This window comes from Coenobita brevimanus, chromosome 116 (assembly GCF_032717465.1).
Source record: "Coenobita brevimanus isolate Jiangsu-jjx chromosome 116, ASM3271746v2, whole genome shotgun sequence".
In the NCBI taxonomy this organism is placed as follows: Eukaryota; Metazoa; Arthropoda; class Malacostraca; order Decapoda; family Coenobitidae; genus Coenobita; species Coenobita brevimanus.
Genome location: NC_137069.1, coordinates 14,041,092 through 14,054,886, shown reverse-complemented (window position 1 = coordinate 14,054,886; position 13,795 = coordinate 14,041,092).

Sequence of the window (13,795 nt, the reverse complement as noted above, 5' to 3'; positions counted from 1 at the left end):
TATTCAGAACGGACATAATATCATGTCAAGGCTATTTTTATACGATAATTTTCTATTTTCTACCCTAAATGTGATGTGTTAATACTGCAAATACCATCACTCTCGATTTTTTTCGTCTTCCTTGTTGTCCAAAACTCACAACTACAATCTTGGTGTAAATATTTCGCCATGTGGAGAGGACGGGCAACGAGAGACTAACGCATTAACTTTACCGACCTTTGCCTTTTTTTTTTTTCCCTTCCACAGAATAAAAAAGTTTAGTAATATCAAGAATAAAATGGAGAATATAATCGTCTGTCAGTATTTTCAGTTAATGGAAAATACGTCCTCGAAGTGAAGGGACGTACCACTTCAAAAAATTTCCACCTCCAAGAAACTCCTATCATCAAAACTTCCTCACTCCACCACAAAAGCTGGAATCTAACTCACGTCCTGCCAATCCACAGCCCACTCCTCATACCACTCAGCCACCAGTTCAACCACGAAGCTTTTGAGTCATCACGCAAGAAAGGAGAAGAAATATTACAGATTTTTTCCTTTCCTTTTTTAATGGACTTGAGAGACATCCTCTGACGTCTGCCTTAGGTTTGGTGAAGTTGGTTAGATCGGTTTGGATTATGTTATGTTGCTATGTTATGAATAGGGTGAAGTAAACTGGATTAGACTGAGTGAAAAATAGGCTGGACTGAATCTACTGTAGTCGAGTTAGGCCAGGTTTGGTTAGGTCTGGTTAGGTTAGGTGAAGTTAGGTTAGGTGAGGTTAGATTGGGTTAGGTTAAATCAGGTTAGGTTAGGCTATGTTAGGTTCGGCTGAATGGGACTAAGTAAGGTTAGGTCATCCTAGTTTAGTTTATGTTAGACTGGGTTAGCATGTCAGGTCAGGTTAGGTCAGAGTTTGCTAAGGTTACGATGATTAGGTTAGATTCGCTTGGATTAGGCTAGGTTAGATTACATTAGGTAGGGTTAGAAGTTGGTGGATTAACTTTACCATCTTAGAAATCCTGAGACATGTGTAAGCTAGATTTTCCACACTGGATTCTGGTGTGGGATTATATTTGTTTGGTTAGATTAGGTTAGATTAGGCTAGACTGGGTAAGGTTAGAGATTTAGTGGTTGTCTTTATAATCCTAGAATCCTTGGACAAGATCGGGTGATATATTTTTTTTCATAATGAGATTTGTCGTTGGTTGTATCTGTTGTATTATGCTATGTTATGTTATGCTATGTTATGTTAGATGTAAGGGTAGTGATATTCCTCCCTACTGGGCTTTGCTGTTGGGTTGTAGTCGTTATGTTATGCAATGTTACTTTATGTTATGTTACTTTGTTATGCTGTGCTACTTTATGCTATGTTATGCTATGCTATGTTAGATTTAGTGATAGATTAGCGATATTCCTCCATACTGGGCTTTGTAGCTGGGGTATAATCGCAGTGTTATCTTATGCTATGTTATGCTATCCAGTGTTACTTTATGCTATGGTATATTAGATTTAGCGATAGGTTAATGATATTCTTCCATAACGGGCTTTATAGTTGCTTATAATCGCTATGTTATGCATTGTTGCCTTATGCTATGCTATGTTATGCATTGTTGCTTTGTGCTATGCTATGCATTATTGCTGTATGCTATGCTATGTTATGCTATGCTACTTTATGCTGTTTTGCCACGCAGCTTTACTTTATGCCATGTTCTGTTGATCAATGTTACTATGTTATGTTATCCATTGCTACCTTAATATGCTATGTTGTTATGTTATTTTATGCTATGTTATGTTAAAATTTAGTGATAGTGATATTCCTCCATACTGGGCTTAGTCGCTGGATAGTAATCGTTAGGACAAAACGCCCAGTACCCCTTCTAGTGGAGCAGGGCTGTCGCATTGACGATTTAGCGCAATGTAACTTCCACCCCGGCTCAGCGGCACACACACACACATACACACACTCCTTTACATAAAAAAACGCCATCCATATCCACACACACAAGTTCACGATACCAATACACACACACACACACACACACACACACACACGCACACAAACTTCCAGTAGCTACATTACTGAACTCGGTATACGTTATGGATATCGTAGTTCGAATAACAGTGTTGCCAGAGGATTCCGTGGTCTTAAATGATGAGTGAGTGGATGTGTGGCCCATTATGACTAGGAACTTTGTTAAGAGTTCTCTGGATTTTTTTACTAACTTGTTCCTACTTCTGTATCCCTTCAGTTGTATGCATGAGTGGGAAAGAGGGTTAGGGTGATGATGATGATGATGATGATGATGATGATGATGATGATGATGATGACCACTGGAGTCACTGATATTTTTGCCCTAACTATAATTCATTCCAGTTTATAATCAACACTGAATCACACCTGACCCCCTTCCACACCTGCCCTAACCACACCTGATCCCCTTCCACACCTACCCTAACCACACCTGACACCCTTCCACACCTGCCCTAACCACACCTGACCCCCTTCCACACCTGCCCTAACCACACCTGACACCCTTCCACACCTGCCCTAACCATACTTGACACTCTTACACACCTGCCCTAACCACACCTGACCCCCTTCCACACTTGTCCTAACCACAACTGACACCCTTCCAGACCTGCCCTAACCACACCTGACACTCTTACACACCTGCCCTAACCACACCTGACACCCTTCCACACCTGCCCTAACCACAACTGACACCCTTCCACACCTGCCCTAACCACACCTGACACTCTTACACACCTGCCCTAACCACACCTGACACCCTTCCACACCTGCCCTAACCACACCTGACACCCCTCCACACCTGTCCTAACCACACCTGACACTCTTACACACCTGCCCTATTCCCTCCCTCTAACTCCATCACACATAACTATTTTTCACATCAAATTGAAGTTTTAGTTGCAAGTGATGAAGCTAGACTAATTAAATTTGGGCAGGTGAGGACAGGTGTAGGCTGTGGACACGTGAAATTCTGATCTAGAGTTACACACACACACACACACACACACACACACACCAAGAAACAGACCTAACACACCACACATAATTCAGACAGCACACACAGCGATAAAACTCGTTCATGGCCGCCTATTCATCACGAGCTGCATGCACGTTACACACACACACACACACACACACACACACACACACACACACACACACACACACACACACACCACTGCACTCGTTTCTCACTCTAGTAAATTAACACCACTCTCTCTCTCTCTCTCTCTCTCACACACACACACACACACACACACACACACACACACACACACACACACACACACCACTGCACTCGTTTCTCACTCTAGTAAATTAACACCACTCTCTCTCTCTCTCTCTCTCTCTCACACACACACACACACACACACACACACACACACACACACACACACACACACACCACTACACTCTTTCCTCGTTTCGTAAATCATCATTTGACAGACACTGCTGTCCTGAAGGGCGCAAGACCGATCCTAGGCTAGGGTAGGGAACATTTTGATTTGATTTATGATTTTGTGACAGTCTGCTGATATTTCCCCCTCTCTCTCTCTCTCTCTCTCTCTCTCTTTCACACACACACACACACACACACACACGGCGTTGTGTGCCACAAATCTTGAAGTCCTTCAGAACGAAGATGACATCTTTAAGCAATATATTCTTGCTACTTACAGATGATTATATACGAGAGAGAGAGAGAGAGAGAGAGAGAGAGAGAATGCCTGTATTCGCGCGCGCGTGCATGCGTGCGTGCGTATGTATGTGTGTGTGTGTGTGTGTGTGTGTGTGTGTGTGTGTGTGTGTGTGTGTGTGTGTGTGTGTGTGTGTGTGTGTGTGTGTGTGTGTGTGTGTGTGTGTGTGTGTGTGTGTGTGTGTGTGTGTGTGTGTGTGTGTGTGTGTGTGTGTGTGTGTGTGTGTGTGTGTGTGTGTGTGTGTGTGTGTGTAAGGAGTCTCTGAGAGAAAGGAAAGTTGATGAGATGAGAAGCCTTTGATTCCACTGTGTTTAAAAGTGCTGTATGAGAGAGAGAGAGAGAGAGAGAGAGAGAGAGAGAGAGAGACACACACACACACACACACACACACACACACACACACACACACACACACACACACATAGAGCAAGAATGCACAGTAATCATTTTTACGACCTACACACACGACAAGGCAATTACATCGTTCTCACACTAGACTAACGACAGGTAACACAAACTACCTTCTAACACCTATCTCTAACTATACTCCATTTACTCTAACTTGGCCTAAAATTGCCACCTCCCCATCTTGAATGCTGAGTTGTAGCAGTTGATTAACACGAAAATAGTATGCTAGTCAGGAAGCAGTGCTGTGGAAAGGAAGCAGAAACATAACATAATATAATTACGGTATCTCTAACTGTACTCCTTTTACTCTAACTTGGCCTAAAATTGCCACCTCCCCATCTTGAATGCTGAGTTGTAGCAGTTGATGAACACTAGAATAGGATGCTAGTCAGGAAGAAGTGCTGTGGAAAGGATGCAGAACCTCGCATTCTCTGTCTCTTCCACTGAGCTACGTGGAATGAGCTGCAAAACGACGAAAATCTAGGCCAAGTTAAGGTGAAAGGAGTATACTATCTTCTCTAATATATATATATATATATATATATATATATATATATATATATATATATATATATATATTTTACCCATTGCTAGCCATGGTTCTATAACGAGACGGAATTAGACATCCTTCAAACGTTAATACAAGGGGGGTAATCACGGGGTACTAAGAGCTTCGCGACTATGAACAAATAGGCGGAAGATGGTACGCTAAAGATCCTCCCAGAATCCACGACACAAGAACCCTGGTCACTATGGGTTACTGTAGCTTGAGGCCTACCACTCCTACGTGTGAGGCACCTTCACATGTCACCACTTCGGTGCTTATACCCACTGTCCATATTGTCTGTCTCGTTTAGGCCTGATGTATTAATGACAGGATTTGGAGTCTTGTGGAACATCAGTAAGTTGTGTGTGTGTGTGTGTGTGTGTGTGTGTGTGTGTGTGTGTGTGTGTGTGTGTGTGTGTGTGTGTGTGTGTGTGTGTGTGTGTGTGTGTGTGTGTGTGTGTGTGTGTGTGTGTGTGTGTGTGTGTGTGTGTGTGTGTGTGTGTGTGTGTGTGTGTGTGTGTGTGTGTGTGTGAAAATTTTAATCAAACTGTTTTCTGATCAAGACTGGGACTGAATTCGCGTTTTTATGGGCAGAAGAGAACGCCTGTCACCACCTGAGTACCACCTCCTCCTTGACCACCAATACTTCTCGACATAGAGGCCTGGTAACACTTCTTTCTCGGCCACTTATTTTGCACACATTACACCTTAACATCGTCTCTTGCGTCACTGATGCAACCCATGTCGATTTAAATATCTAGAAATAATTAATAAAAGAACATGAAGGTGTAAGAGAAATGAACCGCTAAGAAAAAGGCGTTTTGATCATGGTTCTATTTTCCAAGGACATCGTGTCATTACTTGTTACATTTCGTTACTGTTCCTAATTTTACTGTCTTTCTCTGTCACACCATACCTCACTATATACCACACCACACCACCCACACCACACCGCACCACACTACATAAAAGCACATTACACTCTCCACACATCACCAAGAATTCTACTTTGGTACATGTCGCTTAGGTTCACATCATTCTGTCATTCTAGCTCATACCACACCACACCACACCACAAATCACATATCTTCATACTACACAGCATTGTTGTATATATCTCACTAACACCACAGTCGCACTGTCACACAACACACCATATCACACTGCACATCACCAGTACTTCTGACTCACCCTGTATAAATATGCTGTTCTGTTTTATCACATTTCACCACACCACACCATACCATACCACACCACACCACACCACACCACACCACACCACACCGAACCATGCCATACTGCTCCACCTCCCTACTTAGATACACTACTCTTCACTACGCCTCACTGTACTAAGCTAAACTACACTGCACTACAATTCAGTACATTACTCTGCATTACAGTACACTACACACCATCACACTGCACAACCCTACCCTACCTTTATTACCTCAATACACCATACTACACCACCCTACTTTACTCTACTCTACCCTACCTTACCCTACCCCATCACACCACACTACCATACCCTACCTTACCCTAACCTACCCAACACTATCCTACGCTACCCCACACTACACTACAATACACTCACCAAACTATGGCATACCTACCCACAGATGCATCCATACCATCCCTTTATATCACCACTCCATTAATCCATCTGTACTGTCACACCACACCACACTTCGCCGCACTGCTGGAACACTTTAGCACATCCGAGCACCATTATTTTAGTTTATAATGTGTTTGCTTCATATACCAGGTACATCCACTATACCACAACACCAAAGCGAGGCAAAGCACATCACAGCACACCACAGTTTTAAATCAACACCACACCACATCACACCACACATCATCAGGCCATTAAATGTACCACATCACACTACAACACACACACACACACACACACACACACACACACACACACGGCCCTCATTATTCCAGGTAAGCATAGAGTTACCTGGAGAATTAAAGTCATGCGTCATTAAATGTACCACATCTCACTACAACACACACACACACACACACACACACACACACACACACACACGGCCCTCATTATTCCAGGTAAGCATAGAGTTACCTGGAGAATTAAAGTCATGCGTCTTGCCACCTGCCTGTCAGTGGGCATAAGAAGTCACGATTAACGTTAGAGTTATCTTTATTTTCTTTACCTTTACTGGGTACTACTGGATGGGCATTTATCAATGGGTTCTTTATCTGTGACTACACCACACTGCACCGTACCACACCCTACCACACCACATCACACCACATCACACCACACCGCACCCACAGCTCTACCTCTCCACACTCTCACACTACCACACACCACTAGACAACTTTACATCTATGTTCTACTGTTGCTTTCCACCCCACCACATCACACTGCACCACACTACAACACACCCCACCACACCAGAACACTGTTCCTTCACAAAAATACCAAAGAATACCACATCATACACCATTCCACACCATACCATGCTGTTCCCGCGAAATTTAACGCACCATATCATACAACCATACCACACCATACTGTTCCCACAAAATCAGATGTGTCGTACCACACCGTATTACACCACACCACACCACACCACACCACATCACACCACAATGTTCCCGCATAACTAAACGCACCAGACCACACCACATCACACCACACCACTATACCATCACACCACCACATGCGACCAGCATATCACTGTTGATAAAACGAAGACTTACTTGGGGAAGAATTAAAAAGATTCTTAACCAACTTCCACAATAAGTTATACACATTTTTTTTAGCAATTAAATATAACGTGAATAATTTTCCTTGGACTAGTTTTTCAAGTAATGGTTCACACTATATCGCAATTACTGGACGCCTGATTTGTCTAGTAACCAAGGAGACTCATTCGTACTTCAACTCGTATTGCCGTCGGTTAAGTAAGCTCCCTAACACCTCTTCCTTAGCGATTTAGTCCTTGAAATAGATGAGTAATATATTTTTGCACGTTATCCATGCAGAGAATGACGATATTGGAAGGATGTATGAAACACAGAGGACGACAGCTGCATATAACAAAATAAATCACTTTGGAAAAGGTGTTAGGGAACTTCTTCATGCACTCACGACTTATTATTCTAGTTGTGCGACTGGCCCAGTTCCCTCAGATGAAAAGAGATAATTGCTTGGCCGTGAAACATTTAGTACAGTTACCATACATCCATCCATCATCTAATCCTACGTTGCCCCATGAGGAGCGTAGGAGCCCGGGGCTAGGAAAGTTGGTCCTGGCATTTAAGATGACAGTGACTAGCCTCACTCATCCCTGAGTGGCATTACGTGGGCAATAAACCTCAATCACCCCTTGGATATAAACCTTCACCAGCTCAATCCGATTGGAGCACCTTTATTACCCACTAAACCACCAGGCGCCAAAATTTGGTTATATGGTTACCACCCAGCTTAGTAAATGGTTTCCTGGTGTACAAGAAACCATTTGGCTTGTCACTCAGAGTAGAGTCACCCACAGGCAGAAGAAAGAGGAAAATGAAGGAAAGAAAGACACAAGAGGGAGTGTAAAGTCACCCGCAGGCAGAAGGACGAAGAAAGAATGAAGGAAAGACAGAAGAGGGTTACGAGGAAAGAATAAAAGAATGATTTTGTATGCGACTTAGGCCCAATACAGTTTACTCTCTCTCTCTCTCTCTCCAGTATCTATTTATCCATGCATGAATGTATGTATCTGTCTATCTATCCATCAACCTATCTATCTAACCAATCTATCTATCTTACGCAAATCCTACCCTCAATAAAACTTACGACCACGGGACACAGAATCTTAGCCTCATATCACCTGGCCTCCTACCTGTCCGTGTCATTAGATTTTACGATGGCCATTACGCTATTATCCTTATCATTACGGGCCATTACCAGGTAGACATCCATCCTTGTTAACGTTATCAGTGAAGGATGGATGATGATGATGATGATGATGATGATGATGATGATGATGATGATGATGAAGATGGTGATGATGATGATGGTGATGACGATGATAATGATGATGATGATGATGATGATGATGATGATGATGATGATGATGATGATGGTGATGATGATGATGATGATGAAGATGATAGTGATAATGATGAAAATGATGATGATAATGGTGATGATAATGATGATGATGATGATGATGATGATGATGATGGTGGTGGTGTCAGAGAGGAAATAAGGGCATCATCATCATTATGGGGAGGACAGGCAGGAACGAGCAGTACGACGAGCTAACGGACGAGCGAAAGAGTAGGAGGACGGGTTAACGGGCATGCAACGGACAGGAGAACTGGCTACCGGGCGAACGAATGGGTGGGCGAACGGGCGGGAGAAAGGGCGGGTGACCGGGCGGGCGAACGGGTGGTGAACGGGCAGGTGGACTGACGGGTGAAGGGTCGGGTGAAGGAACAGGTGAAGAGACGGGTGAGTGGGTGGGTGAGGGACGGGTTAGTGGGTGGATGTGTTATGAGTCCATATTATATTTACAAATCATAATAGATAGATAGATAAATAGACAGATAGACAGCTCTATGCGAGCCTGGGAATGGGAAATGATCTTGCAAGTTATCTGAGGAAAAGCTGACGACAGATTAGGAAGCAGCAATGTCAGGAGCTGATGTAGGTAGTGTGTCAGCGAGATAGCAGGAGAACAAAGCCTAGTGACATACACACATACTCACACACAGGTTTCTGGAACTTTCCAACCACAGTGTAACACACGTGACACGACCCCTGTTTCACCAGAATTTAGGAAAGAGAGCTCAGAAGGAGACAGGCCATAGAACAGGCAGGTAGTAGGGAGAAGGCTTAGCAACTTGGAAGAGAGAGAGAGAGAGAGAGAGAGAGAGAGAGAGAGAGAGAGAGAGAGAGAGAGAGAGAGAGAGCGAGACAGGGAGGTAGCTAGCGGGACTCTACTTATACTTCACTCGTGTATGAGAGACTTTGTTTAATATTTCCAAGATAAATAAAAATAGTCCCATACTATTCTTTACCTCTCCTGTCATTGCATGACAAATGGGAACCAAGATTATCTACTTACAAACTACTCACGTATAACAACCGCTCGTCCACAAGTCTAATATATATAACTTCTCTACAAGTAACTACAAAGCCCTTTTTGTGACAGATGAGTGGGTGGGTGAAGGGACGGGTGAGTGGGTGGATGAGTGGGTGGGTGAAGGGACGGGTGAGTGGGTGGATGAATGGGTGGGTGAAGGGACGGGTGAGTGGGTGGATGAGTGGGTGAGTGAAGGGACGGGTGAGTGGGTGGATGAGTGGGTGAGTGAAGGGACGGGTGAAGAGACGGTTGAAGAGATGGGTGAAGGGACGGGTGAAGGAAAGGGTGAAGGGACGGGTGAAAGAAAGGGTGAAGGGATGGGTGAAGTGACATGTGAAGGGACGGGTGAAGGGGCGGGTGAGTGGGTGGGTGAAGGGGAGGGTGAGTGGGTGGGTGAAGGGGCAGATAAGTGGGTGGGTGAAGGGACGGATGAAGGGGCGAGTGAAGGGACGGATGAAGGGGCGAGTGAAGGGACGGGTGAATGGAAGGGACGGGTGAACGGAAGGGACGGGTGAACAGAAGGGATAGGTGAACGGAAGGGATAGGTGAACGGAAGGGGCGGGTGAACGGAAGGAACGGATGACGGAAGGAACGGATGACGGAAGGAACGGATGAACGGAAGGAACGGGTGAAGGGATAGGTGAAGGGGCAGGTGAGTGGATGGAACAGGTGAAGGTGAACGGAAGGGATGAATGAAGGGACAGGTCAAGGGACGGGCGAACGGATGGGTGAACGGACGGGTAAACGAAAGGGTGGACGCGCGGGTGAACTGAAGGGTGAGAGAAGGAGCGAACGGACTGGTGAACGGACGGGTTAAAGGGCAGGAGAACAGGCGGGCAAACAGACGGGCGAACGAGCTGAAGAACGGACTGGTGAACGGAGGGGTTGACGGGCGAGTGGAAAGGAGAGTGAACAAGCTGGCGAACGGGCTGCCAAACAGGGTGGTGAACGGGCGGGCGGACGGATGGGTGAACGAGCGAGTGAACGGGCGATGAATGGGCGGGCGAATGGGCAGATGAACGGAGGGGGGAACGAGCGAGCAAACGGGTGGGCGATCAGGCGGGCGACTGGCCGGACGAACAGGCGAATGAGCTGGCGGATGAATGAACAGGCGAACGGGCGAGCGAATGGACGGGCGTACTGGAGGGCTAAAGGACGGGTGAACGGATGAACGAAGGGACTGGTAAACCGACGGGTGAACGAGCGGGTGAACGGGTGGGTGAATGGACGGGCGAACGGGCGGATGAACTGGCGGATGAACGGGCAGGTGAACGGCCGGGTGAACGGCAGGGCGAACAGACGGGTGAATGAGCGGGAGAAAGGAAAAGTGAATTGATGAGCAAACGGATGGGTGAACGGGCGGGTGAACGAACGGGTGAACAGACGGGTGATCGGATGGGTGAACGGGTGGATGAACGGACGGGTGAACGGAAGAATGAAAGGATGGGCGAACGGACAGATGAAGGGATGGGTGAACAGGCGGGCGAATTAGTGGGCGAACGGATGGGAGAACGGGTGAGCAAACTAGCGGGCGAACGAGTGGGCGAACAAGTGGGGGAACGGTAGGGTTAATGTGCAGACGAATGGGTGGGTGAACAGACGGGTGAACGGACGGCGATCGGGAGGGCTATCGGGTGGGTGAACAGATGGGTGAATGGACAGGCGAACGGGTGGGTGAATGGGAGGGTGAACTGGCGGGTGAAGGGACGGGTGAAAGGACAGGTGACGAGACGGCAAAAGGACAAATGAAGGGAAGGGTGAACGGGCGGGGGAACGTGCGGGTGAGCGGTCTAATGAACGGGTGGGTCAAGTGACTAGGGAAGGGACGGGTGACGGGACGGGTGACGGGACGGGCGAAAGGATACGTGAACGGACGGGTAAACGGACGGGTAAACGGACGGGTGACGGGACGGGCGAAAGGATACGTGAACGGACGGGTAAACGGACGGGTGAACGGACGGGCGAACGGGCAGGTAAGCGGACGGGCGAACGGGCGGGTGAACCGGCAGGCGAATGGGCGTGTGAACGGGAGGATAAATGGACGGGCGGGCGAACGGGTGGGAGGATGGGCGAATGAACGCGCGGGCTAACGGCCGGGCGAACGGGACGGAGAACGGGAGGGAACAGAAGGGAGGACGGGCGGGAGGAGGGGAGGGCGAACGAGCAGGCGAACGGGTGGGTGAAAGGATGGGCCAACGGGTGGGTGAAAGGGTGGGCGAACGGCTGGGCGAACAGGTGGGTGAATGAGTGGGCGAATGAGTGGGCGAATGAGCGGGCAAATGAGTGGGCATATGAGTAGGTGAACGGGCGGAATGAGAGGCGGGTAAATGGGTGGGAGTACAGGCGGTCGGGCGGACCTGCGGATGGGAGGACTGGTGGATGGGAGGACGGGCGGATGGCAGGACTGGTGGACGGGAAGACAGGCGGACGGGAGGACGGGCGGATGGGCGGGAGGACGGGAGGTGCGAGGATGGGAGAACGGATGACTGGGCGAATGGGTGGGAGGACGGGCAGGCGAACGTGCTGGAGGGCGGTTCGGTGGGAGGATGAGGGAACGGTCAGGAGGACGGGCAGAGGGTGAATGGGAGTATGGGCGAGAGGACGGGCTGGCGAACGAGTGGGAGGGGAAACAGTCGCGAGCGCGCGCACGCACGAACGCACACACACACACACACACACACACACACACACACACACACACACACACACACACACACACACACACACACACACGAAGGCAATCATGAAGAGAGGCAGGTAGACAAAGGACAGGTAGGCAGGTAGACAGGGTGGTTGCAGGCTGTCAGCTCCCAGTGATCATCAGCTGCCTAACCTTGCCTCGCCTGTTTCACCCTCCATTTCCCTGCCTCACCCTGCCTTTCCTGCCTCACCCTGCCATCATCATTTTGATCCTGCACTTCCCTGCCTCATCCTGCTGTCATTTACCCAACTCTGCCTCACACTGCTTCCCCCGATCTTACCTTTTTATCTCACTCTACCTTCATTCTCCTGCCTTACCTTGCTTCGCCCTGCTTATCTACCTCACTCTGCCTCATTCATCCTTGCCTCACCCTGTCTCATAATTTCATCCTGCCTTACCCTGCCATCTTCCCATCCTTACTACTGCCTCATCGCTATTATGTCACCCTGCCTCACCATTCCTTGTTTCGCCTTGCCTCCCCTGCAAATCTACTGCACCCTTCCTTCCCTCATCTGTCTCACCCTGCCTTACCAAGTCTACTCTTTCACCCTGTTTCCCCTGTCAGTCTTTCCCTGCCACACCCTCCCTCTCATTCACCCTGCCTTTCCTGCGTACCTACTTCATCCTTTATTCCCTCCCTTTCCACACCCTGCCCAACTACTCCATGTTTGCCCTGTTTCACCCTGGCTCCCCTGCCACACCCTCCCCTGCCTCACCCTTCCCGCTTACACACACTTTTCTCCCTCCTGCCTCACCCTATACACCCTGCCTCACCCAGGGTCCAAGCGGTGGCCTTGCAAGTTATGGCGCTGTCGGCTCGTTAACGTCACGGTTGGAATCCAGGTGCGGGCAGCTGGCGCCACTCGACGCCTGGCCCTAGTGCAAGTGGCTTGGGTAGTTCCCTAACACCTATTTCTAAGCTATTTATTATTCCTAAGGTATTTATTCTTCCTAAACTATTCCTCATTCCTATGATATATATTATTCCTAAGCTATTTATTTCACACGGAACACCATAACATTGTCTTGTATGATGTTTATATGGTTTTAATACCGATGAAGTTTACGATAATAATAACCAAGGTGTTAATGAGGTGTAATTCGCTAAGGAAGGCGTGTTGCCAAGTCTCGAAGGCCACTGCGGGTTGGTAGGTAAAATGAATACCTGGGTAACACCTGGGGCAGGTAACTGTGGTAACCTGGACGATGAAATGGTCTTATATTCAATGGGTAGTGGTAGGTGGGGGTGTCCATCATCCACCCACTTAGTGTAGTGATACTCTTGTTTTCAGGGTAGCTCTACACTGAGTGGCAAGC